Source organism: Budorcas taxicolor, chromosome 6 (genome assembly GCF_023091745.1).
Source record: "Budorcas taxicolor isolate Tak-1 chromosome 6, Takin1.1, whole genome shotgun sequence".
In the NCBI taxonomy this organism is placed as follows: domain Eukaryota; kingdom Metazoa; phylum Chordata; class Mammalia; order Artiodactyla; family Bovidae; genus Budorcas; species Budorcas taxicolor.
In genome coordinates, this window is record NC_068915.1 from 100,536,209 (window position 1) to 100,561,668 (window position 25,460).

Here is a 25,460-nt window from a genome sequence, read left to right on the forward strand (position 1 = left end):
CCAGTACTCTTGCCTGGAAAATCCCATGGACAGAGGAGCCTGGTAGGCTGCAGTCCATGGGGTTGCAAAGAATCTACTGACTAAGATTAGAAAAATAAAATTATTTTCTCAGTAAGCTAAAACTGCCAGTAATTATCTTACCAGTTCAATAATCACTGGCTAAACTGGCCTGTGGGACTACTTTTTCACCCTAGAACTATGGGGGATACTCATTGACGTTTGTAATCTCAAATAAGAATGCTGGGATTAATAGATTCAACAATGTGTTGACTAAAATGAAGGAAATTGCAGGGAACAATTTTTTATGAAGATGGATCTAATTCAAGTATGGTTTTTTAATGCTTAGTGGTCATATGGTGATGAAAAATACAGTATTCATATTTGAAACAGACAAATCCTCACACAAAAGCAATGCTTAAGAAGTATTCAAATAAGCAATTCTTGAACACTTTCAAAACAGAGGAAATGGATAGTAAGGAAGTCAATTCACATGAGATTGTTTAATGGCAGCTTCTTCCACATTGATGAGGTTAGGATCCGTGGTGTGATTCATTCAAGTCGGTAAACGTTTGTTAGGTACTCATTTTGTTAAGCTTCTTGACTGCCAGTAAAATGTCATTGCATTTATTTTTTGTAGCCACCTGAGAAGTTGTGTAAGTTCAAGTTATTAAGAATGGAGGAGAGAAATTTATGATGATTAAAGAAGACATATGTGTAATTATGTTTGCTTGCTTGTCTCTAAAGGTAAACACATTTTAATAATTTCAAAAATTGAGGCAAATAAGGAAAGTGTTTACCTTTTGAAAACCAGATTTGTAGATATACATATGTATTTATGTGTACAAATATACATGTATGTGAGCAGATGTAGATAGTTGTATGGACGAATGAATAGACCATCTGGGTGGATGTACTACAACTTTTGATCCTTAATAATAGAATTTGTGAGGGTTAAGATGGTAGAAACATTAAATTTTACATTATATTCATCTTCATTATTTTTTGTTCAGTTCAGTCGCTTAGTCATGTCCAACTCTTTGGGACCCCATGGATGGCAGCCTTCCAGGCTTTCCTGTCCATCACCAACGCCCGTAGCTTATTCAAACTCATGTCCATCTAGTTGGTGATGCCATCCAACAATCTCATCCTCTGTCATCCCCTTTTCCTCCTTCTTTCAGTCTTTCCCGGCATCAGGGCCCTCTCCAACGAGTCAGTTCTTCTCATCAGATGGACAAAGTATTGGAGATTCAGCTTCAGCATCAGTCCTTCCAATGAATATTCAGCACTGATTTCCTTTAGGATTGACTGGTTTGATCTCCTTGCAGTCCAAGGGACTTTCAAGAGTCTTCTCCAACACCACAGTTCAAAAGCATCAATTCTTTGATGCTCAGCTTTCTTTATAGCCCAACTCTCACATCCATACATGACTAATGAAAAAACCATAGCTTTGACTATACAGACTTTTGTTGGCAAAGTAATGTCTCTGCTTTTTAATATGTTGTCTAGGTTTGTCATAGCTTTTCTTCCAAGGAGCAAGCGTCTTTTCATTTTCTGCCTATAGTGACCATCTGCAGTGATTTTGGAGCCCCCCCAAAATTAAAGTCTCTCACTGTTTCCATCTATTTTCCATGAAGGGATGGGACTGGATGCCATAACCTTTGTTTTCTGAATGTTAAGTTTTAAGCAGCTTTTTAACTCTCCTCTTTCACTTTCATCAAGAGGCTCTTTAGTTCCTCTTCACATTCTCCTATAAGGGTGGTGTCATCTGCATATGGTGAGCTTATTGATATTTCTCCTGTCAATCTTGATTCCAGCTTGTACTTCATCCAGCCTGGAATTTTGCATGATGTACTCTGTATAAGTTAAATAAGCAGGGTGACAGTATTCAGCCTTTGCATACCCTTTTCCCAGTTTTGAACCAGTCCATTGTTCCATGTCTTGTTCTAACTGTTGTTTCTTGACCTGTGTACAGATTTCTCAGGAGGCAGGTTAGGTGGTCTGGTATTCCCATCTGTTGAAAAATTTTCCACAGTTTGTCGTGATCCACACAGTCAAAGGCTTTAGCATAGTCAATGAAGCAGAAGTAGATATTTATCTGGAATTTCCTTGCTTTTTCCATGATCCAGTGGATGTTGGAAATTTGATCTCTGGTTCTTCTGCCTTTTCTAAATACAGCTTGAACATCTGGAAGTTCTGAGTTCACATACTGTTGAAGCCTCACTTGGAAAATTTTGAGCATTACTTTGCTAGTGTGTGATTGAGTGCAACTGTACAGTAGTTTGAACATTCTTTGGCATTCCCTTTCTTTGGGATTAGAATGAAAACTGACCTTTTCCAGTCCTGTGGCCACTGATGAGTTTTCCAAATTTGCTGGCATATTGAGTGCAGCACTTTAACTGCATCATCTTTTAGGATCTGAAATAGCTCAACTGGAATTCCATAACCTCCTCTAGCTTTGTTGGTAGTGATTCTTCCTAAGCCACATTTGACTTCGCACTCCAGGATGTCTGGCTCTCAGTGAGTGATCACGCCATTGTGGCTATCTGGGTCATTAAGATCTTTTTTGTATAGTTCTTCTGTGTATTCTTGCCACCTCTTCTTAATATCTTCTGCTTCTGTTAGGTCCGTACTGTTTCTTTCCTTTATTGAGCCTATCTTTGCATGAAATAGTCCCTTGTTATCTCTAATTTTCTTGAAGAGATCTCTAGCCTTTCCCATTCTGTTCTTTTCCTCTATTTCTTTGCATTGATCATTAGTAATCATTGATATATAAGGAAATATGTTATTTATGCATTGGAAAGGAATCAAAATAATATGGGGGGAAAGTCTGACTTCCTTGTATTTGTTGGCCTTGAATCTTGAGGTCCAGTGTCAAAGAATTGATGGGCACTTTGTTTTTATAATTTTCTGAACCATGCTCATGTATCTAGGAACTTGTCAAGGACTACAGCGCAGGGAGGAGCCTTCTCTATTTATTTCCAACACTGTCTTGTAAATGTGGATTCATTCTTTCCTTGTTAAAAATGGCAGTGTCAGGAAGCAACTCCACGCTTCTGAGAAAAATCTGTTTTTCTGTATAAATTCAGTGGTTTGGGGAGCCCAAAGAAGCTTAATATCTTAAAAATATTAAGCTCTAGGTGGTTCGGCATTTTGTATCTGATGACTTTTCCCAGAAGAAAATCCTAACAGTCCTCCTATTATACCCTAAAAAATTAAATGTTTCCCCACTGTCTATGTTTTTATTCTGGAAAATCTTTTAAAAAATCGCAATTGTGGTTACCAGCGCAGTTGTTTCTTCAATAACTGGCTGTTTTAGTATTTTTATGATGCAACAGATCTTTAGCCCTCATAGGTGAATAAACCTTAAACAAATATAAAACATATGGGAGATAATTATCTCAGAGGATAGTCCAGCTTCACATCTGAAGTAACCCCTGATGTGTTCTAACTAAACCCTCTCATTTTTTAAACAGGAGAAAACTAAGCCCCAGTGAAGTCCATTGTTTTGTGCAAGGTTGGAAACCTAATTAATTGTGGCTGATATCTCCTGTCTGTACCTGAGAATGTTTCTTCCTGTGCTATGCTCATCCTTCCTTTTGTCCAGCTTAGTAAGGAACTTTGCCATATAAGAAAGGATATTTTCATCTAAGGAAAAAAAAATCTAAAAGTGGGGCAGGAGAGTGGATTGAGATTCTACTCAGTTTGGTGTTATTGACTGTTATAGTTAATGCATTGAAAGATAAGGCCTGTGCTTATTTTGAAACAATCAAAATAGCTCAGGGTACCCATCTAGACTATCTTTATATTTTATAGCCAAAATGTGTATGTGAATACATTACTTTTTATGGGATACCAGATACTTAGATGGTTAAGAATCCACCTGCAATACAGGAGACCTGGGTTTGATCCCTGGGTTGGGAAGATCCCCTGGAGAAGGGAAGGCTACCTACAACAGTATTCTTGCCTAGAGAATTCCATGGAGAGAGGAGCCTGGTGGGTTACGATCCATGGGGTTTCAAAGTTGTACACAACTGAGCAACTAACACTACTATTACTAGACACTGTATACTTGCTGTATATTACTGTCTTAAAGTGAAGTGTCATTTCTTATTGTTCCACATCATTTTTAATACAATAAACTATGGAACTAAAAGGATTATTACATCCCAAATGGTTCAGTTGATCTGACCCTTGTATATGTATTTGAATACCTTGTCCAAGTTGTATAAAAATTCTTTTTTTTTTTCAATCCTGACTCACTTTAAGAGCCAGTTACTTTAAAACCAATGACCTCATTTTTGATAATATCATCATCTGAAAGACAGGTTTAATGCAAACCTCTAGGTAGGATGGTGCATATCCTGGTTTTTCTATAAGAGCCCTAGTTTTTATCTGCTATCCCACTGTAATTAATCAGTGCCTCTTTTTAATCTAAACGAGTCAAGTTTTGGATAGTGAACTCTATGGTTATCCTACCTGTAGTAGCTGCAAAATATGCTAGAGAAGGAATTCCCTCCTCCAACTCTAAGGCAAATCTCAGCATTTTTTTTCCTGTTTGAGCTGTCTGCCCCTTTCTGTTTTCAGTGTCTCAAGAGTTTTGCATCTTCCCTTCCTAGACTCATTGAAGCTGATTTGTCTTTCAAACTGCATTCTACTCAAAACTCAGTATTTGACTTGATTGAACTAGGATATCTGCCAAGTCGACTTTCATTTTGGTTTCAACTGGCTATCCTTCTATAGAGTGGGAATAAATCTTTCAGGCTTAAAATGATTAGATTATCAAGAGGAATTTGATGAAGGGTTTGTGCTTTTGCAGGGAGCAAAACATACAGTTTCATAGACACAATGCAAATACAATTGTTTGTGTGTTTATTCACTCACCGACTTCCTAAAGCTCTTTGGACTGTAGCCCTCAGGCTATGCTGTCCATAGCATTTTTCAGACGAGAATACTGGAGTGGGTTGCCATTTCATTCTCTAAGGGATATTCCTGAACCAGGGGTTGAACCCATGTCTCCTCTATTGCAGGCGGGTTCTTCACCCTATTGAGCTATTGGGGAAGCCCATTGTTTGTGTTGAATTTCAAATCTAAACATGCTTATACCTGAAAAATCTAAACAGTCTGCCTAAGTAAGGAATCTTTTAAGATCCTGCCAAATTATATTCCAGTTTCTTCAATCCTAGTCACCAAAGTTCAAAAAGGTGTCCAAAATCTATGATCTCCTAAAAGGGATGGACAATTCAGTGTAAAAAATATGATATTGTAGCCATGAGAACATGAGTTCAAATTCTGCTATCACTCTTTTAAGTTTGCTGCCTCGGCTTCTTAATCAGCAAATGGATAGAATTTATGGAAAATGTTTTTTATATAATAAGGATTTACATTTTCATGCACATCTAACACTATATACATTTTTCTGTAATGATTTTATGGACATTTTGGAAGTAAGTTTGTCTGTCCTATATCTTCCTACCTATGGAACAATTTCAATATCTTTTGAGATCATCTCTGTATTTCTGTCCCTCCAGACCATCACAATGTCTTACATTGGTATAGTAGCATCCTCTTAAGTCATCCTTTAGACCACTTGTTCCTAAATTCTTTTTCTACTTAGCAGTCTAAAGCCAAAATAGCCAATGTTTAAAATCCTTTAGTAGCTACCCATAATCTTCAGGATAAATCCTAGGTTCTTGACTCTGGCCGTTGCCTGTATTTCTTTCTGCATGTTTTACCCATTACTGTATGTCATTCATTCTACCTTCCAGCTCTGCAGAACTGCTTGAAGTGGCCCAAGTCTGTCCTCATCTCCTGCCTGAAATGGTAGTCCTTTTCCTTTCCTGCTGCACTCAAAGTGTTTCTTGGTTGCACCTCCTCATGGAAGCCTTCTTCGGTCACGTCCCCTCTTACAGTGCCACATGTGTGTGTGTTCAGTCACTCAGTCATGTGCAACTCTTTGAGACTCCATGGACTGTAGCCCACCAGGTTCCTCTCCCTATGGGATTTTGCAGCCACGATACTGCAGTGGGTTTCCATTTCCTTCTCCAGGGGATCTTCCTAACCCAGGGGTCAAATCAGCATCTGCTGTATCCCTGCAGGATACAGGATCCTGTATATCCTGCAGGTGGATTATTTTTTAACTACCGAGCCATCAGGGAAGCCTTCCATTGTGTTCTCTTATAATTCAGTGTTGATTTCCCCAATAGTCAGTAGACTTCTTTCACCTCCAAGATCCCCTATGTTGGATTTTGTATTTTTCTTTTTACTCAAACATTGCACATTATATGAGCTTAATAAATACAGGCTTCAATAAACTGAAGAAAATAAAGAGGTAAAGAAAGGAAGGGAGAACATATTTCCCTAGGGAATTTTGTATTCTAGATACAGAAATATTATCATCCCACGATATAACAAGGGATTATTATAGAGACCTCATCAGTTCAGTTCAGTTACTCAGTTGTGTCCAACTTTGTGACCCCACGGACTGCAGCATGCTAGGCTTCCCTGTCCATCACCAACTCCCGGAGCTTGCTCAAACTCATATCCAATGAGTTGGTGATACCATCCCACCATCTCATCCTCTGTCATCCCCTTCTCCTCCCTCTTTCAATCTTTCACAGCATTAGCATCTTTTCCAATGAGTCAGTTGCCTGGAGAATCCCAGGGATAGGGGAGCCTGGTGGGCTGCCGTCTATGGGGTCGCACAGAGTCGGACACAACTGAAACGACTTAGCAGCAGCAGCAGTTTTTCGCATCAGGTGGACAAAGTATTGGAGCTTCAGCTTTAGCATCAGTCCTTCCGATGAATGTTCAGGACTGATTTCCTTTAGGGTGGACTGTTTGCATCTCCTTGCAGTCCAAGGGACTCTCAAGAGTCTTCTCCAACACCACAGTTCAAAAGTATCAATTCTTTGATGCTCACATTTCTTTATGGTTCAACACTCACATTCATACGTGACTACAGGAAAAACCATGGCTTTGACTAGAAGGACCTTTGTCAGAAAAGGACTGTCTCTGCTTTTTAATATGCTGTCTAGGTTTGTCATGGCTTTTCTTCCAAGGAGCAAGTGTCTTTTAATTTCATGGCTGGAATCACCATTTGCAGTGATTTTGGAGCCCAAGAAAATAAAGTTTGTCACTGTTTGCATTGTTTCCCCATCTATTTGCCATGAAGTGATGGGACCAGATGTCAAGATCTTAGTTTTCTGAATGTTGAGTTTTAAGCCAGCTTTTTCAGTCTCCTCTTTCACTTTCATCAAGAGGCTGTTTATTTCTTCTTCACTTTCTGCCGTAAGAGTGGTGTCTGAGTATCTGAGGTTATTGATGTTTCTCCTGGCAATCTTGATTCCAGCTTGTGCTTCATCCAGTCCAGCATTTCACATAATGTACTCTGCATGTAAGTTAAATAAGCAGGGTGACAATACACAGCCTTAAGGTACTCCTTTCCCAATTTGTAACCAGTCCATTGTTCCATGTCTGGTTCTAACTGTTGCTTCTTGACCTGCATACAGATTTCTCAGGAGGCAGGTAAGATGGTCTGGTATTCCCATCTGTTGGAGAATTTTCTACAGTTTGTTGTGATCCACACAGTCAAAGGCTTTGGCATTGTCAATAAAGCAGAAGTACATTTTTTTTTAATACTCTTGCTTTTTCTATGATCCAACTGATGTTGGCCATTTGATCTCTGGTTCCTCTGCCTTTTCTAAAACCAGCTTGAACATCTGGAAGTTCTTGGTTCTAATACTGTTGAAGCCTGGCTTGGAGGATTTTGAGCACTACTTTGCTAGCATGTGAGATGAATGCAATTTTGCAGTAGTTTGAATATTCTTTGGCATTCCCTTTTTTGGGGATTGGAATTAAAACTGATCTTTTCCAGTCCTGTGGCCACTGCTGAGTTTTCCAAATTTGCTGGCGTATTGAGTACAGTACTTTCATCATCTTTTAGGATTTGAAATAGTTCAACTGGAATTCCATCACCTCCACTAGCTTTGTTCATAGTGATGTTTCCTAAGGCAGACTTGACTTCAGACTCCAGGATGAGAGACCTCATGACTTAGCCCAAAACCTTGTCCATAGAAAGCAATAAAAAAACATTTGCAGCCTTGATTTATTAACTAAATAAGTGGCATCTATGTATTTAGAGTAATATTTAATCTTAGTACATAAGAAAAGGGCATTTTTTTCCCAACATTATTTTCCAGCATTATTTTATATGATGCTATTTTCCATTTAGCGGCAACAATGTTTTGGCAAGGGATTTTCTCTACATCATTGTGTCCTAGGGGACAACTGCTGTGTGTGTGTGCTTGGGAAAAGTCATTTTCTTCCTAACAAAGAATCCCCCTGTGTTTGCCCACCATCACATTAGCATGTTTCTTTTTTAAAGAAATTTTTTGATGTGGACCATTTTGTAAAATTTGTTATTGAATCTGTTACAATATTGCTTCTTATTTATTTATTTAACTTCTTTTTTATGTTTTTTTGGGGGCGGAGCCATGAGGCATGTGGGATCTAAGTCCCCAGTCAGGAACTGAACCCACACCCCGTACATTGGAAGGCAGAGTCTTACCCACTGGACCATCAGGGAAGTTTCCCTTTCAGTACCTTTCTGATGTGACTGGACCCAGCGTGTGTTGAGCCAGTCTCATCGTCCCACAGTGCATCTGAGCCCCAGGACCCAGAGGCTGACTCACTAGAACAGGTGATTAGGAAGCAGCAGGACAGGAGATGGAGGCAATCCAATTTACAGCTCACTGGAGAGCTCTGAATCCGTGTGGAGGAGGACTGAGGTGGTGGATGAGATTATCTGTGAGCTCACCTCTCTAAAATTACTTAGTCTTCCCCCTTTTCATTTAGAAAACATATGTTGTGAATGCAAAGATTTAGCTTCTTCTCCTGAAGAGTTGGCAGCGGAGAGCAGTTTCTCGAAACCACCTGGAAAGGATAGAATTTGTTGTTGGATATATCTGCTGTTTAAATAAAGGCAGTTACTGTAGAGTTTAGGAAACAAAGGAAATACCCGGAAGCTCTCAGGACCTTCTAGCAAATATAATCCCATACCTAGTTTGGTGCATGTATCCATAAAGGATATTCTGGCAAGTCAAAGGTATACTCTGGCCTTTGTGTTAGGAAAATTTAAGGGCTTAGAGTCCCCTTGTGTAGGTACAGTTACATACCTAGAGTCCAACAGGGGCTCTTTATTTCTGAGATGCCTAGCTGCTGAGCCACGAAGAGATTTTCAGGATTCCATCAGTTGTAAAGGTGGGTTAGTCTTTGCCCTCATGCTTGTGGACTTAGGTTAGATGCTTGTTGAATGAAGAGTAGTAACCCAGGTGGGACAACAAATAATTCATTCAAGAAGTGTTGATCAAAGACTTATTTTAGAGTTGACACTGTTCTGAACACTGGGAATGATGAGGTTTAAAAAGAGCCTAAATCTTATCTTTCTGATCTTATTTGTAACTTCTGCCCAAGGTAAGAGAAACCCAAGTAAGATGGTAGGTATTGCAAGAGGGCATCAGAGGGCAGACACACTGAAACCATACTCACAGAAAACTAGTCAATCTAATCACACTAGGACCACAGCCTTGTCTAACTCAATGAAACTAAGCCATGCCCGTGGGGCAACCCAAGATGGGCAGGTCATGGTTGAGAGGTCTGACAGAATGTGGTCCACTGGAGAAGGGAATGGCAAACCACTTCAGTATTCTTGCCTTGAGAACCCCATGAACAGTAGGAAAAGGCAAAATGATAGGATACTGAAAGAGGAACTCCCCAGGTCATTAGGTGCCCAATATGCTACTGGAGATCAGTGGAGAAATAACTCTAGAAAGAATGAAGCGATGGAGCCAAAGCAAAAACAATGCCTGGCTGTGGATGTGACTGGTGATAGAAGCAAGGTGTGATGCTGTAAAGAGCAATATTGCATACGAACCTGGAATGTCAGGTCCATGAATCAAGGCAAATTGGAAGTGGTCAAACAGGAGATGGCAAGAGTGAACGTCGACATTCTAGTAATCAGCGAATTAAAATGGACTGGAATGGGTGAATTTAACTCAGATGACCATTATATCTACTACTGCGGGCAGGAATCCCTCAGAAGAAATGGAGTAGCCATCATGGTCAACAAAAGAGTCCAAAATGCAGTACTTGGATGCAGTCTCAAAAACGACAGAATGATCTCTGTTCATCTCCAAGGCAAACTATTCAATAGCACTGTAATCCAAGTCTATGCCCCAACCAGTAACGCTGAAGAAGCTGAAGTTGAACGGTTCTATGAAGACCTACAAGACCTTTTAGAACTAACACCCAAAAAAGATGTCCTTTTCATCATAGGGGACTGGAACGCAAAAGTAGGAAGTCAAGAAACACCTGGAGTAACAGGCAAATTTGGCCTTGGAATGCAGAATGAAGCAGGGCAAAGATTAATAGAGTTTTGCCAAGAAAATGCACTGGTCATAGCAAACACCCTCTTCCAACAACACAAGAGAAGACTCTACACATGGACATCACCAGATGGTCAACACCAAAATCAGACTGATCATATTCTTTGTAGCCAAAGATGGAGAAGCTCTATACAGTCAACAAAAACAAGACCAGGAGCTGACTGTGGCTCAGATCATGAACTCCTTATTACCAAATTCAGACTTAAATTGAAGAAAGTAGGGAAAACCGCTAGACCATTCAGGTATGACCAAATTCACATCCCTTATGATTATACAGTGGAAGTGAGAAATAGATTTAAGGGCCTAGATCTGATAGATAGAGTGCCTGATGAACTACGGACGGAGGTTCGTGACATCATACAGGAGACAGGGACCAAGACCATTCCCATGGAAAAGAAATGAAAAAAAGCAAAATGGCTGTCTGGGGAGGCCTTACAAATAGCTGTGAATAGAAGAGAAGCGAAAAGCAAAGGAGAAAAGAAAAGATATAAGTGTCTAAATGCAGAGTTCCAAAGAATAGCAAGGAGAGATAAGAAAGCCTTCTTCAGTGATCAATGCCAAGAAATAGAGGAAAACAATTGAATGGGAAAGACTAGAGATCTCTTCAAGAAAATTAGAGATACCAAGGGAACATTTCATGCAAAGGTGGGCTCAATAAAGGACAGAAATTGTATGGACCTAACAGAAGCAGAAGATATTAAGAAGAGGTGGCAAGAATACACAGAAGAACTGTACAAAAAAGATCTTCATGACCTGGATAATCACGATGGTGTGATCACTCACCTAGAGCCAGACATCCTGGAGTGTGAAGTCAAGTGGGCCTTAGAAAGCATCACTACAAACAAAGCTAGTGGAGATGATGGAATTCCAGTTGAGCTATTTCAAATCCTGAAAGATGATGCTGTGAAAGTGCTGCACTCAATATGCCAACAAATTTGGAAAACTCAGCAGTGGCCACAGGATTGGAAAAGTCCAATTTTCATTCCAATCCCAAAGAAAGGCAATGCCAACGAATGCTCCAACTACCGCACAATTGCACTCATCTCACATGCTAGTAAAGTCATGCTCAAAATTCTCCAAGCCAGGCTTTAGCAATACATGAATGGTGAACTTCCAGACGTTCAAGCTGGTTTTAGAAAAGGCAGAGGAACCAGAGATCAAATGGACAACATCTGTTTGATTATCAAAAAAGCAAGAGAGCGCCAGAAAAACATCTATTTCTGCTTTATTGACTATGCCAAAGCCTTTGACTGTGTGGATCATAATAAATTGGAACATTCTGAAAGAGATGGGAATACCAGACCACCTAACCTGCCTCTTGGGAAACCTATATGCAGCTCAGGAAGCAGCAGTTAGAACTGGACATAGAACAACAGACTGGTTCCAAATAGGAAAAGGAGTACGTCAAGGCTGTATATTGTCACCCTCACTCTGCTTATTTAATTTATATGCAGAGTACATCATGAGAAACGCTGGACTGGAAGAAACACAAGCTTGAATCAAGATTGCTGGGAGAAATATCAATAACCTCAGGTATGCAGATGACACCACCCTTATGGCAGAAAGTGAAGAGGAACTCAAAAGCCTCTTGATGAAAGTGAAAGAGGAGAGTGAAAAAGTTGGCTTAATGCTCAACATTCAGAAAACGAAGATCATGGCATCCGGTCCCATCACTTCATGGGAAATAGATGGGGAAACAGTGGAAACAGTGTCAGACTTTATTTTTGGGGGCTCCAAAATCACTGCAGATGGTGACTGCAGCCATGAAATTAAAAGACACTTACTCCTTGGAAGAAAAGTTATGACCAACCTAGATAGTATATTCAAAAGCAGAGACATTACTTTGCCGACTAAGGTCCATCTAGTCAAGGCTCTGGTTTTTCCTGTGGTTATGTATGGATGTGAGAATTGGACTGTGAAGAAGGCTGAGTACCAAAGAATTGATGCTTTTGAACTGTGGTGTTGGAGAAGACTCTTGAGAGTTCCTTGGACTGCAAGGAGATCCAACCAGTTCATTCTGAAGGAGATCAGCCCTGGGATTTCTGTGGAAGGAATGATGCTGAAGCTGAAACTCCAGTACTTTGGCCACCTCATGCGAAGAGTTGACTCATTGGAAAAGACTCTGATGCTGGGAGGGATTGGGGGCAGGAGGAGAAGGGGACGACCGAGGATGAGATGGTTGGATGGCATCACTGACTCGATGGACGTGAGTTTGAGTGAACTCCTGGAGTTGGTGGTGGACAGGGAGGCCTGGTGTGCTGCTATTCATGGGGTCACAAAGAGTCGAACACGATTGAGCAACTGAACTGAAGTGAACTGATACATTTCTGATAATATTTTATAATTAAGTTTATAAAACTTATTCTATTTGTTTTAAATCAGCCCATAATTTCTTCACAAAATATTATTTGTTTCTTCCAAACAGCAACTTGAATCAATCATACATGTGTATATGTATACACATAACATCAGTCACACATGTATATATATATATATATATATATATACACGTAACTATACATATGTATATAGATATCCCCTCCCTTCTTCCCACCCATCTAGGTCATCACAGAGCACCAGAGTGTGCTCCCTGCATTATATAGCAGCTTATTCTAGAAGAAATACAGTGAACATATTTAAACTAATTAAATGAATGAATAACTAAAAAAGAACCAAAGATAATTTTGGATAGTGGTAAGTGCTGTGAAGAAAAACCAAAGTAGAGAAACGAGGTAGAAAGAGTGTGTGTATGTGGTCGGGAGGATGGTTAACCAGAGTGGTCAGGATATTCTTTTTCTGGAGAGGAAACATTTATAATGAGCTCTGAATGCTGAGAAGAGAATAGTTCTGTGAAGATATGAGGGAGGCACTTTCTAGACAAATGGAACAGAATTTAGGAAAGTAGGAAAGATAAATGGGGGCAAAATGATGAAGAGCCTAGGAGGCTGTGGCTAGGCTGGATTTATACCGAGGGCCATTGATTTTGGCCATACTGATATCATGATAGGGATGAAGCAGAGAATGAAGGGAAATTTTTGGACAGTGTGAACCAGAGGATAATGGGAAACCATTGTAGGGATGAAGTGAGGAATAATGGCAAATGATTGAACAGTGTGAACCAGAGGATAATGGGAAACTGAAAGGAATGAAGGAGAGAGATGATGGGAACCCGTTGGATGATATAAAGCAGGAGATGATGAAAACCAACAGAGGAGATGAAGAGGGGAACGGTGACTCTGGCTGCTGTGAGGAGACTGGACTGTGAACAGAGAAGGCAACAGGGCAAGCAGGAGCTTGAACTAGTTTAAGAGAGCTGATGATGCTTGAGATTTTTATGTGCGTCAGTCTCCTGGGACAGTTAAAAATGTCCACCTATGAAAACTCTTCCCGAACACAAAATAATCTAACAGCTGTTCACGTGATCACTTCCCTTCCCTGCTATCACAAAACTGCTCTCTGGGATTCTTTAGTACAAACCGTACTGTAAACCTGAAAATTGAGAGGACGAGACTGAAAGTTGGAGAATTCCGACGGCCTTGCTGTGTTAATACAATCTGCCCTGGAGTTCACCTCTGCTCTAAGTGCTACTCCCATCAGTGGAATTCAACTCCATAGATTCCATCTTCATAACACAGTAATTCTTCCCCTCTAAACTTACCTAGGGATTCTGAAATTCAGAGCATGCCCAGAGTAGGGCAACCTGGAGTAAGTCCAAGAGACCTAAATATAAAGAGGTAGGATTTTTTTAAATGATTGTGTACCACTGTGTTATTTTAGATGGTGCTAAATTTCACATATTGACAGCAACTGCTTTCCTCTCAATGGGGAGAAAGGAACAGAGTTATGAATTACAAAGTAAGTTTGAGGGCCAATTTCCTGTTGCTTGCACTGGTCACCAAAATTGCCGGTTCTTTCTTTGCTTACCCTATTTTGAGAGACTTTGGTTCCTGAAATCAGTACCTATAATCTATTGTCTGTGACTCAACCCACTTCTGTTCTAAATAACCTGCTGATACGTGACTTCTCTCTACACCTTTTTATTCCCCTGAGTCTACTCAACAGCCCTGAATCACCCTGACGTCAGTCATTCCATCTGAATCTCTGTGTCTTCTCACAGCCTACTTCTCTTTTAAGGTTTTACTCACACTTCCTTCCTGCCCCTTCTAACATCCAAAAGGCCAAATGTTCAAATAAAGAGTAAAAGCTTAAGAAGTAAAGGAAAAATATGGAAAAATTTTAGTAAACCCAAGGAGTACACATCTGTGTGTCAAACTCTTGTTGTATTTGACATATTAGTGTCAGGTATAAATGTAGATTAGATGTTAATGTCTGTGGGGTTTTCATTTTCTTAGAGCTCAATCAAGCAAGATTAATTAAGAACAAAGGGAAAATAGTATCTACCATTGTGTCAAGAAGCACAGAGTATAATATTACAAGATCTCTCTCTCAACATTTACATGTTCTGAATATCAACTGTTTATTTGTCAAGGTTGGAAGATTTATACGGTATGTGTTAATTACTCAACACTTTGGAAAATGTTTTTAAAAATCTAATCCAATTTTTATTTTAAAAAGTATACTTTCATAGGTATTTGTTCACAATTACATTGCTTTCTGCCAAAGACCAGGACAAGCATAGATAAATGGAATCTTAAAAGTGGACAAGAAATATCAAAATGAAACAGTGAATTTCTGAGATAAGGAATGAGTAAAAGTTTGAAAATGGTCTTTAATGATGTGAGAATTTAGTTAATTGTGTCCTTGAGTCATAGCATGTAAAGTTGATTGGACATTAATATTTTAAGAAGTCACATCAAATAGAAAGATCAGTAGTGACCAGAGCAATTTTAGCCTGGCCACTTCATATTTTGGCTTATCTGATCCTAGAATGGATGTTTCTGAGAGTGAATGACTCAATGGGTAGAATGTAAGTAAATGTTGGGCACATGGTTGATGTGTGGGAATGAAGAAAAACATACGTTATAGAAAACTGGCCTTACTTCCCATCTAAACCCTTTGATTTTATTTGAAACTTATGCACTTTTCTGAAAAAGCTATTGCTTGTCAGTTATTATATTCCACAAGGGAAGGATGAGGTAGGTTTATAAATATTCAATTAATATTTGTTTAGTAAGTGAATGAATTATTTCAAAAGGAAACTTTTTTTAAAAGTTATAATAAAGAAATCATCCCTTCAGTTCAAGAAAAATAATTTCTCATATATAAGTAGAAAAAGTGATGTGACAGTACCAAATAAAAATTATTGTGATGTTTATCTTATCTTTAACAAAATATATGAAAAGTCATAGTCAAGAATAGCAGACTTCCCTGGTGGTCCAGTGGTTAAGAATTCATCTTCCAATGTAGAGTGGGTTGGTTTGATCCCTGGTGGGGGAGGTAAGATCCCACATGCCTCATGGCCAAAAATATAAAAAAGGAAGCAGTATTGTAACAAATTCAGTAAAGACTAAAAATGGTCCCCATCAAAAAGATCTTTTACAAAAGTGATTAAAAAATAAACTTGTATATATGGTGAAATTTTTTTTGACAATTTAGAAGCAGAGATTTTTGGTAATGATAATGTACTTCTGATTCAAGAGCCAAGTAACAACTACTTACTCTAACCAACTGTCACAGCTCCGTCCTTTACAGGAGTCCTCTGTAAGGACTAAGGGATCTTCAGACCCCCTGAAAAATGGCAAGACATAAAAAATATTCTGGAAAATCAGCAGAGGAAAATATTATTTCCTAAATATAGAAGAAATTAGACATTAGAGACAGAGATGTTCAGTATTAAGGACTGTGAAGTGGAGGGAAATTTTTTTTTGTGAGAACAGGTGGTTCTGACATTGTATTACTTCTCCCTGCCAGCTCATGCGGGTATTCTATAAGGATGCAGAGGAAAAAGGTAAACCATTTCCCCTCGGGTACAATAGCGTAATAGAAAAAGCCTTGAACTGGGAGTTGTGAAATCCAATAACTATTCTTAGCTGACACATATGAGCTTCGTGAGTGACTTTGCACAAATCATATTTTCTCTAGGCATCACTTACATCATTTACAAAGTGAAGGCATTGGGCTAAATTATATTTAAGATCCTGATGTGCTTTCTCTGGTTCTCATTTTTAACCCCCCCCCCCCCTTTTTTTGGTCTATTTCTAAATGCTCAAATACTACATTATTTAAGGTATATTTCCTGGCAGGTTTTTTTTTTTTTTTTTCTTCCCTCTCTGTCTCTTTCTTCAATATAAGGGATAGGAGGATACTGACTAAGTCTGAGGGGAAGGAGGAAGAAGATTTGCTACAGGAAGGATTTCTATCCCCCTCTACAAGAAAACTTAATACAGCTACCACCGCTTTGAAAGGAATGGTTTATGTCCCAACAGCACTTTCCAGACAAGCTCTGTACTTTTTTGCCAACAACTTTAAACTGAAGTCAGTAGACAGTTAAACAAGAGTCGACACTGGAAACAGCTGTGAGTAGACCAGACCAGTTGCTTATAAGGTACTGTTTTTTAACTCATAGAAATCTCCTTCAAGGTTCATTTCTTTCAGCCACAAGTATTCTGTGATCATCTGACCCTTTTCTTCCACTCTGCCTCTATTCTGAGAGAAAACACACTCTTAAAATATCTTAGCTCTTGAGCATTTCACTATTGTTTTGTAGCTGTTGTTGGTTGAAGCTGCTAAGATCTTGTTTTGCTTTTAGGAAACTAATAATTGTTGTTATTTTATATTGAATCTTAGTTTAGTTTTGTCCTTTGTTGAGTCTTGTCATGGATGGCTTTTATGTTTTATTGTTCCAGTTGAATAAAGCAGGATATGCTTTAATATTATAGAATGTACAGAATGCTCTTGACTTGGGGAAGAGGGGCAGAGATTGGTTAATCCATTGTCAGCTTGAACTGCAGAACCTATAGAGTCAATCAGATAAGGGAACCAGCATAGGGCAAGCCCAGGCCCTTTAACTATCTGGGTCAAGTCTCCCTGACCTCATCACAGCTTGGTGTATCTGACCTGGAAAACATGAGTTTTTAAACTGGAGTTTTATCTTTAGTTTGTTTCTATACTTGTTCATTTTAACCCTTCCTTCCCTTTACCCCCATTTAGTTTTACAAATTCTGGGAAACTTTCTTTTTTTTTTTTTTTAAATTTTTGGATGAAGTTTATCTTATTAAGTTCATCCACCTTAAAGGGACAGCATTTCCAAGGGTGATGTTTGCTATAAGAGTTCAAATAACTGAGCTCTGAAGGGGTTTTCAGAGCAGAAGAGCCCACCTGGCAGTGGAGCAGACAGATAAGACCCCATGTACCACTGTCATCTGAGAAGTCCCTCTTGCCCCAGAGGCCTGGTTAACTAATACTATATATAGTATTTGCTGCTGGTCAGTAAACAAGTAACAGAGAACTAAGGAGTTTTCTATCTATGGACTTTCCAGAAAGGAAAGCTTAGAAGTTTACTACTGAAAACTCCAAAAGTTTAGAGAGAAGTTAGCCATTTTTTGGAGAGTTATCTTTCTAAAATCTACTATAATATTGTGTATGTGCTCAGTTGTATCCAAATCTTTGCAGCCCCATGGACTGTAGCCCACCAGGCTCCTCTGTTCATGGGATTTCCCAGGCAAGAATACTGGATTGGGTTGCCATTTCCTCTTCCAAGGGATCTTCCCAACCCAGAGATAGAACCCAAGTCTCCTGCATTGGCAAGCGGATTCTTTACGATTGAGCCACCTGGGAAGCCTTAGATATTTTACTCTCTCTCTGGAGAGGACTAAATTCAAAGTTTTGTGAGTTTCTCAGTATTGTCGTCATGAATACACATCATAGACTTATTCTATAACATAATAATACTTGCGGGGTCTATTCTGTGGTGTGTAAGGCCATCCCTTTTACGTCATAAGGTCACATAATTACTGTGCTTTAAAAAATTGTATTATTTTTATGGGACTTTTTTTTCTTGTGTTCATCATCCATTTGGGACTGTGATTTCTTTACCTGCTCGTGTGGACAATTTGTATTCCTCTAATAACTCTCTTCAGCTTCAACCATCTCTTTGTAATGATCATGTCATTTGTGCTGTGCACAAGAGAACCAGAAAATAAACAAGTTTATAAAAAAAAAATATGGAAGGAATGAGAGGCTATAACTTTATCCAAAGACCCAAGAAAATCTTTTATGAGCAAAGTGCAGAGCCAAAGCGCACAGACATAGTGACATCTATTTTAGGTGCTTAGGAGGCTTTTGGTTTGTGTCCAAACTCTTAGTTGTGTTCTGTAGAAGTTGCCATGGAAGTGGCTCTGGGATAACCACCTCATTCCTACATCAGATACAGAAAGTGCTGTTTGTTTTCCTTTTTACACAATTACCGGAGGCATGTGTCAAGGAATCAGTGACTAACCAATTTCAAGGGGACTATAATATTAATTAGTATTAATCGAATACTGGGCTTCCCAGGTGGCACAGTGGCAAAGAATCTGCCTGCCATGCAGGAGATAAGGAGATGAGAGTTTGATCCCTGGATTGGGAAGATCCCCTGGAGAAGGAAATGGAAACCCACTCCAACATTCTAACCTGGAGAATTCCATGGACAGAGGAGCCTGGCAGGTTACAGTCCATCTACAGGGTCACAATGAGTTGGACACAACTGAGCGTGCATGAGTGGGCAAGTACTAAGTACACTATTTTAGCCCCATTCACACATATGCTGTTCACATGCATGTGTGTCTGAGAAATAGCATACTGCTTGGTAGAAAAGAGAGAAAAGGAAAAATGATCATTGTCATCTAATCTATGCAGTTCTTCTGTGTGCTGATGAAACTTTAGGGAAAAAAAGAGGAAATTAAAGCTAACTGTCTCCATTATATCTTGGTTTTTAAAAACTGCATCTTTCTCTTACTTACAGCTTTTTCTAAGCTGAAAATGCCATAAAACATTGAATTTAGTAGCTGAATGTATGTTTTCTTATCTTCCCACACTTTTTATGTAGTGCATTTCAGAGCAAAATGGATCACTGGTTTCTCAATGATCTTGATCATTAATTCTGTTTGACACAAGAAAGAAATTAAAACTGGATATGTTAGACAATACATGAAGCTATAAATTGAGTCCAGGGTAGTTCTACATTCCAGCTTTAATAAGAATCCACTGCTAATTCCTTGATCATAGAGCTTTATAAAGAATTATGGTGTGAGGTCTTTTGTATTGAAGGCCCTTTTCAAACTGAAACTATTAAAAAAAAAAAAAAAAAGGTTCACCTAGTCACTGCAGAAATTGGTCCTAGGTGTAAAAGCATTTTGTGATATATATGACAAACTCTTTCTGTTTGAAACAGTGAACTAGGGACTATCTTTTGTTTGCAACAGTGGATTTAGGGTCTGCATAAATGTAGAAACATTATCTAAAAAGTGCAAATTTTGCTTATTTTTGCCCCCTACTGTCAGTTAAATGGGATGAGTTATTTTCACATGGAAAGGATACTGTGTAAATTCAGTAAAAGTTTTCTCTACTTGACTATTTGAGGTTAATTAAAATTTAATTTTCACATTCATACCTATTTAGAAAATTTGACACATGAGGTATATTTTACGTGAGAACTATATTACCACAACACCTAAACTTTAAATCACTGAAAACTCAGTGTCGTTAGAAATGCACACTTGAGAAGGCTGCTATTTAGAAAATGACTTTTCAAACTAGTAAAGAAAGAAAAATTTGAAATAAATTAACATGTGACAGTGTTCACTGATAATATCTTATGTGTCTGCCTGCATGCCCAGTTGTATCCGACTCTTTGCAACGTTCTAGACTGTAGCCCACCAGGATTCTCTATCCATGGGATTCTCCAGGCAGCAATAATGGAGTGGGTTGCCATTTCCTGCTCCAGGGGATCTTCCTGACCCAGGAATTGAACCTGCATCTCCTGAGTCTCCAGCACTGGCAGGCAGATTCTTCACCACTGTGCCACCTGGGAAGCCCACAGTGCCTTATAAGTATCTTTTTTTTTTTTTTGCACAACCTTGTGAGAATTCTTCAGAAGTCTTCAGAAGCTAGCCCCTCTTGAACTGGAATTCAGTGAGCAAGATGTATACTTTCCAAGAGGCTGTCAAGCTTAATGCTGTAGGATGTGAACTAGAGAGAGAAGCTACTGATATTTCTTCAGTTGGTGAACAGAGAAATAATTGATTTGTTCTGATAAAAATCTGCATTTAGCTTATTTTCAATTGTAGCCTCTCAGGAAAGAAAAGATGCTCAAACCACGGAACTATATCCTTATATACTGGCCTTTTTTGATGAACTAAATCAATACTTCTAGACAGTTGAAGAGGTGATGTGGTTAAAGACCGAGATTCTTTTGGTACATTTTAGTGCAATAAGTGGTTTCCCAGGTGGCTCAGCAGGTAAAGAACCTGCCTGCAATGCAGGAGACACCGTTGACATGGGTTCAGTCCCTCGATTGGGAAGATCCCCTGGAGAAGGAAATGGCAATCCACTCCAGTATTCTTGCCTGGGAAATCTCATGGACAGAGGAGCCTGGCGGGCTACATTCCATGGGGTTGAAAAGAGTCAGATACAACTGAGCAGCAGCAGATCTAAGTGTTTGTTAAGTGAATATAACTTAAAAGGTTGTTAACAAATACATGATCCAAAAAAATATATGTTTTACTTCATATTTTATTATCAAAGTGTTTGTTATTTAGTTCACTGCTGGAGCATGCTAAAACATGAAAATTTCATTTTATAATGCCATTTAACAAATTATGAAATTGCTGTTAGCAATGAGTAATTTGGAACTGTAAATTGCTATGAAGAAAGAGCATCAGGTGCCTATTGTCAGTAATAATTTAAAAAGTAGAGTTGGAGGACATGGAGGTATCAGCCATTTTCCAATACCCCTTTCTGGTTTGTTGATTTCGCTGAAAGCATTGTGGAACTGATACTGCATTTGCTACAGGAAGATGCTGCTAGCATTTGCTGTATTAATAGTTGAGAAGGGTGGGTGGAAACAGAAGAATAAATAAAAATGGCTGAGTCTAAGACAATTGTAAAAGCCAAATATTATTTTGGTAAGCTTTAAACAAATAAAGATTAGATGTTACGAAGATCTAGGTAAAATACTGACATCTTTCCAAATTAACAGGGCTTCCCTGGTGGCTCAGATGGTAAAGCATCTGTCTGCAATGCAGGAGACCCAGGTTCGATCCCTGGGTTGGGGAGATCCCCTGGAGAAGGAAATGCAAACCACTCCAGTATTCTTGCCTGGAAAATCCCACGGATGGCGGAGCCTGGTAGGCTACTGTCCATGGGGTCGCAAAGAGTCGGACACGACTGAGCGACTTCACTTCACTTCCAAATTAACAAGAAAATAATAATAATTCTGAGGGGCAGTTTTCATTTGTCTGTATCTTCTATCTCCAACCAACTTACTTTTGAATATGTTTAATATCAAGCATATCTTCTGTAGTCCTTCTCCAGGGCGCAGGGCTAGTCCATCAGGAAAGTTAGCACCCAGTGGTCCTCCTCCCCACTTAAAAACATGTAAAGTACAGTTGAGTACAATGGAAATGAAAGTGACCTTCCTGTAAACCTCAAACGTAAAATACCTTTCCTAACTCACAAGGGAGTTGACTATTACAAGGATTATAAAGAGAATGATAATATAAAGGGAAAATAAATTGTCTCGAATTTCACTCTCTTAGTAGAGAAATTCCTATCGTTAGATTTCCTTCTGTATCTGTGTTCATAATATGGTACCAATATTCTGTCTCACCTTATTTTTACAAAATTGGCTTCACACTGCAAATTTGGATTCCACCTTTTTCATGTAACATTTTATTGGCAACTTTTTCTGTATCTTCAGAACGCCTTGGAAAACAAATAATTGACAAGGGTCTAATCCTCTGTTCTATGGCTATACCATACATAATAAAATACACCCCCCCACACACACTGTTAGGGACCTGCATTGTTTCAGCATGTTCTGTGATAAATAAAATAAGAATAAGCATTGATTTACATATGTCTTTTCTGTTCATTTGGTTCTTTCTGAGCTGTGATGACTTAGCAATGAGCAAGTCTAAATCCTTCATTTTACAGAGTAGGGGAACTAAGTCCGGAAATATTACTCATTTAGCATCCAGGCTTCTGGCTTTCAGTCTAATTTCTATCTTCATCCAGAAGAAGTAATGACTGGATGATAAATTTATTCAGGGGCAAGAGGTGAAAGCATAATTTCCTTCTGTCTGAGTAAGAGGTCAACCATGTACCCTATTCTCTGAAAATCCTCAGGGAACGGAAGCGTTCTCATACTAAAGAAAGAACTCAAAATTCCATGCCAGAAGTCTTTATTACACAAGGGGTGATAAACATATAACAGCTATGGGAACATTTTTAAATAGCTGTCGTTTCATTAATGAGTATTTGCTGAAGCATTTCCTGGGCCACTGCTGTTTATGGAACTTTTAAACAAAATATTTATGAAGATGAAACCAGGCCTTGCCTCATAAATTATGTCCTTTTACCTGTTCTTTGCTTTTCCTCAGGGCACAACCGATGTTCAGGCCTCTGTTACACTGAACAAACACACACTCAGCTTTCTCAACCAAGTTTTCTCTTTTTGGTGCCAAGAAAAATTTGTATTTTCTGTCTTTGCTTCCTCGCCTCCCTCTGTCTCTATCAGTTCGGTTCTGTTGCTCAGTCGTGTCTGACTCTTTATGACCCCATGAACCGCAGCATGCCAGGCCTCCTTGTCCATCACCAACTCCCAGAGTTCACCCAAACCCATGTCCATTGAGTCGATGATGCCATCCAGCCATCTCATCCTCTGTCGTCCCCTTCTCCTCCTGCCCTCAATCTTTCTCAACATCAGGGTCTTTTCAAATGAGTCAGCTCTTCACATTAGGTGGCCAAACTATTGGAGTTTCTGAGTCTATATAACTCTTTGCAATTGGACATTTATTTCTATCACTATACTGAGAATCTCTCAGAGGTTGCTAATGATGGCTGACTTAATGGTTAAATCCAACAGCTTCTTATCTTTGCACCCACCTCCCCCTTGCTGCCATTTATACTATTTACCTTTGTGCTCTCTTCTCGAAATACTTCTTCCCTGGTGTATTAGGGATCTGATACTGGCCTGTACTTCCATCCCTTTTTTCTTCATTGTCTTCAGAGGTGTCCTGTCTTCTTGCCACTTCCTGGTTCTGTGTTTGTTTTATTGTTTGATTTCCCCCTATTATACTTTCTTCCTCAGAGGACTGCATCCAGTCTCATGGCTTCATCTTAAAGCCCAATCTAGAGATCAGGTCAGCAAGATCTGTTCCAACTCACACTTTGTACAAGTTGTTTTAAAGGCCCCCTTCCTCTGGATTCACAATGCTTTGTCTTGGCAGGGAACTGGGATGTATTTTAGTCCCAAATTGACTATACATAGTATCGAAAAAGGTATTTTCATGTTGGAAAGGTATATTTTGTATGTAGACTCAGTCATTTTTAATGAGTTGGGGACCAAGCTGGGAATTCCTACTTCTGTTTCTTTCCCATACTAGACTCTGAGGTTTGCTATTATAACCCACTACCCCCATTCCTGTGCCAGTGCCTGTATACGACATCTTCACTCCTGGCCAGTGACAGATGGGCCTATAGGCATGTTGGCTAATATGAGCAAAATGGCCATAATATTCCCTCTTACTTTGAGCTATCTAGGATGAGGGTTGGTAAACTATAGTCCATAGGCCAAATCTGGCCCTCTGCCTGTTTTGATAAAGTTTTCTTGGAACACAGCCATGCCATTTCACCTATATATTATTTCTTAAGTAGTTGCCCCGCTGGTCAGAGCCCCCTATACAACACCTGTCTCAGATATTCTAGTGTTTCGAACTCAATGTCTTTCCTCCACTCAAATGAGTCCTTCATCTTTATCTTCTTCCTCACCTCCTATACAGCCAGGTGGTGGTGATCACAGTATTCAAAAATGCACATTCTCAGCATTTTCTTTGCATTGTTCTCACAGCCACCATCTTCTTTGGAATTTAATTATTTCTGCAGTCCTTCGCTATTCCAATCTGCACCACTGGCAATTTAAAGGACATACCTATATATAGTCTTTCCCCCAACTAATTTTTCAGTGAGTTCTTAGAAGATTAAGAGCAAAGGCTATGGAGTTGAATTTCAGGATTTGAGGCCCCAGCTCTGGTACACTTTACATGTACTATCCTATGCCAGCTACTTAATATTTCTAAGCTTTCATTTTCTCACATAAAATAAAGTTCCGATGATGAATAACAGGTCTGTGTTCTAGCTAGTGCTTTATACACTTCCCATACATTCCTTCCTTCATTTCCTATTCAAAGGAGCAGATTTTATTAGATTTATATTGAACGTTCTTAAAAGGTGAAATCCAATTAATCTTAAAGAGACTGGCTTGTTCATTCTTCGTGAGTTCATTTGGCTTAATGAAGAAACCTGCACTAAAGTTGCAAAAGAAAGACACTGATGCTAAGAAAGATTGAGGCCAAGAGGAGAAGGGGACAACAGAGGATGAGATGCTCTAATGGCATCACCAATTCAACGGGCATGAGTTTGAGCAGACTCTGGGAGATAGTGAAGGACAGGGAAGCCTAGGCCATGGTGTCACAAAGAGTCAGACACAACTGAGTGACTGAACCACAGCCCAACACTGAAGTCAGACCCAAATAACACCAATGACCTTAGTCTAATTGCCAGTGGTGATGAGTGTGTCATTTCGTTTTGAGACAAAGGCGTTCTGGCCTCACTTTTTCCTTTTAAGAAAGGAGAACAAGAAAAGTTTAACAATTATTTTCCCCTTTTTGATAACTATAAACTACATGGTGCAAATAAATACTTTTATATTGCTATGTGGTTTTCTTTATTCTCTACAACTCAACCTTATAGTCACAAAGCAAACAAGTGGAATAACCAGAAGTCTACCCAGGATTTTTGATAATAAATTTCCTGCCTCATTTGCATCAGTTCAGTTCAGTTCAGTCGCTCAGTCTGACT

General features: G+C 39.2%; 1 protein-coding gene across 3 annotated transcripts in view; it reads left to right on the plus strand.

The window, feature by feature from the left end:
• ARHGAP24 (Rho GTPase activating protein 24) overlaps positions 1–25,460 on the plus strand; it is a 466,342-nt gene that overhangs the window by 228,693 nt on the left and 212,189 nt on the right. Inside the window, exon 1 of one of the 3 annotated variants that reach the window (XM_052641700.1) lies at positions 16,661–16,947. The exons of 1 other annotated variant lie outside the window; for it this stretch is intronic. The gene's annotated coding sequence lies outside the window, so the exon portion shown is untranslated. Of the gene's footprint in view, positions 1–16,660; positions 16,948–25,460 lie in introns of those variants that run through there. One more of the 3 variants, XM_052641702.1, reaches the window with a different exon arrangement.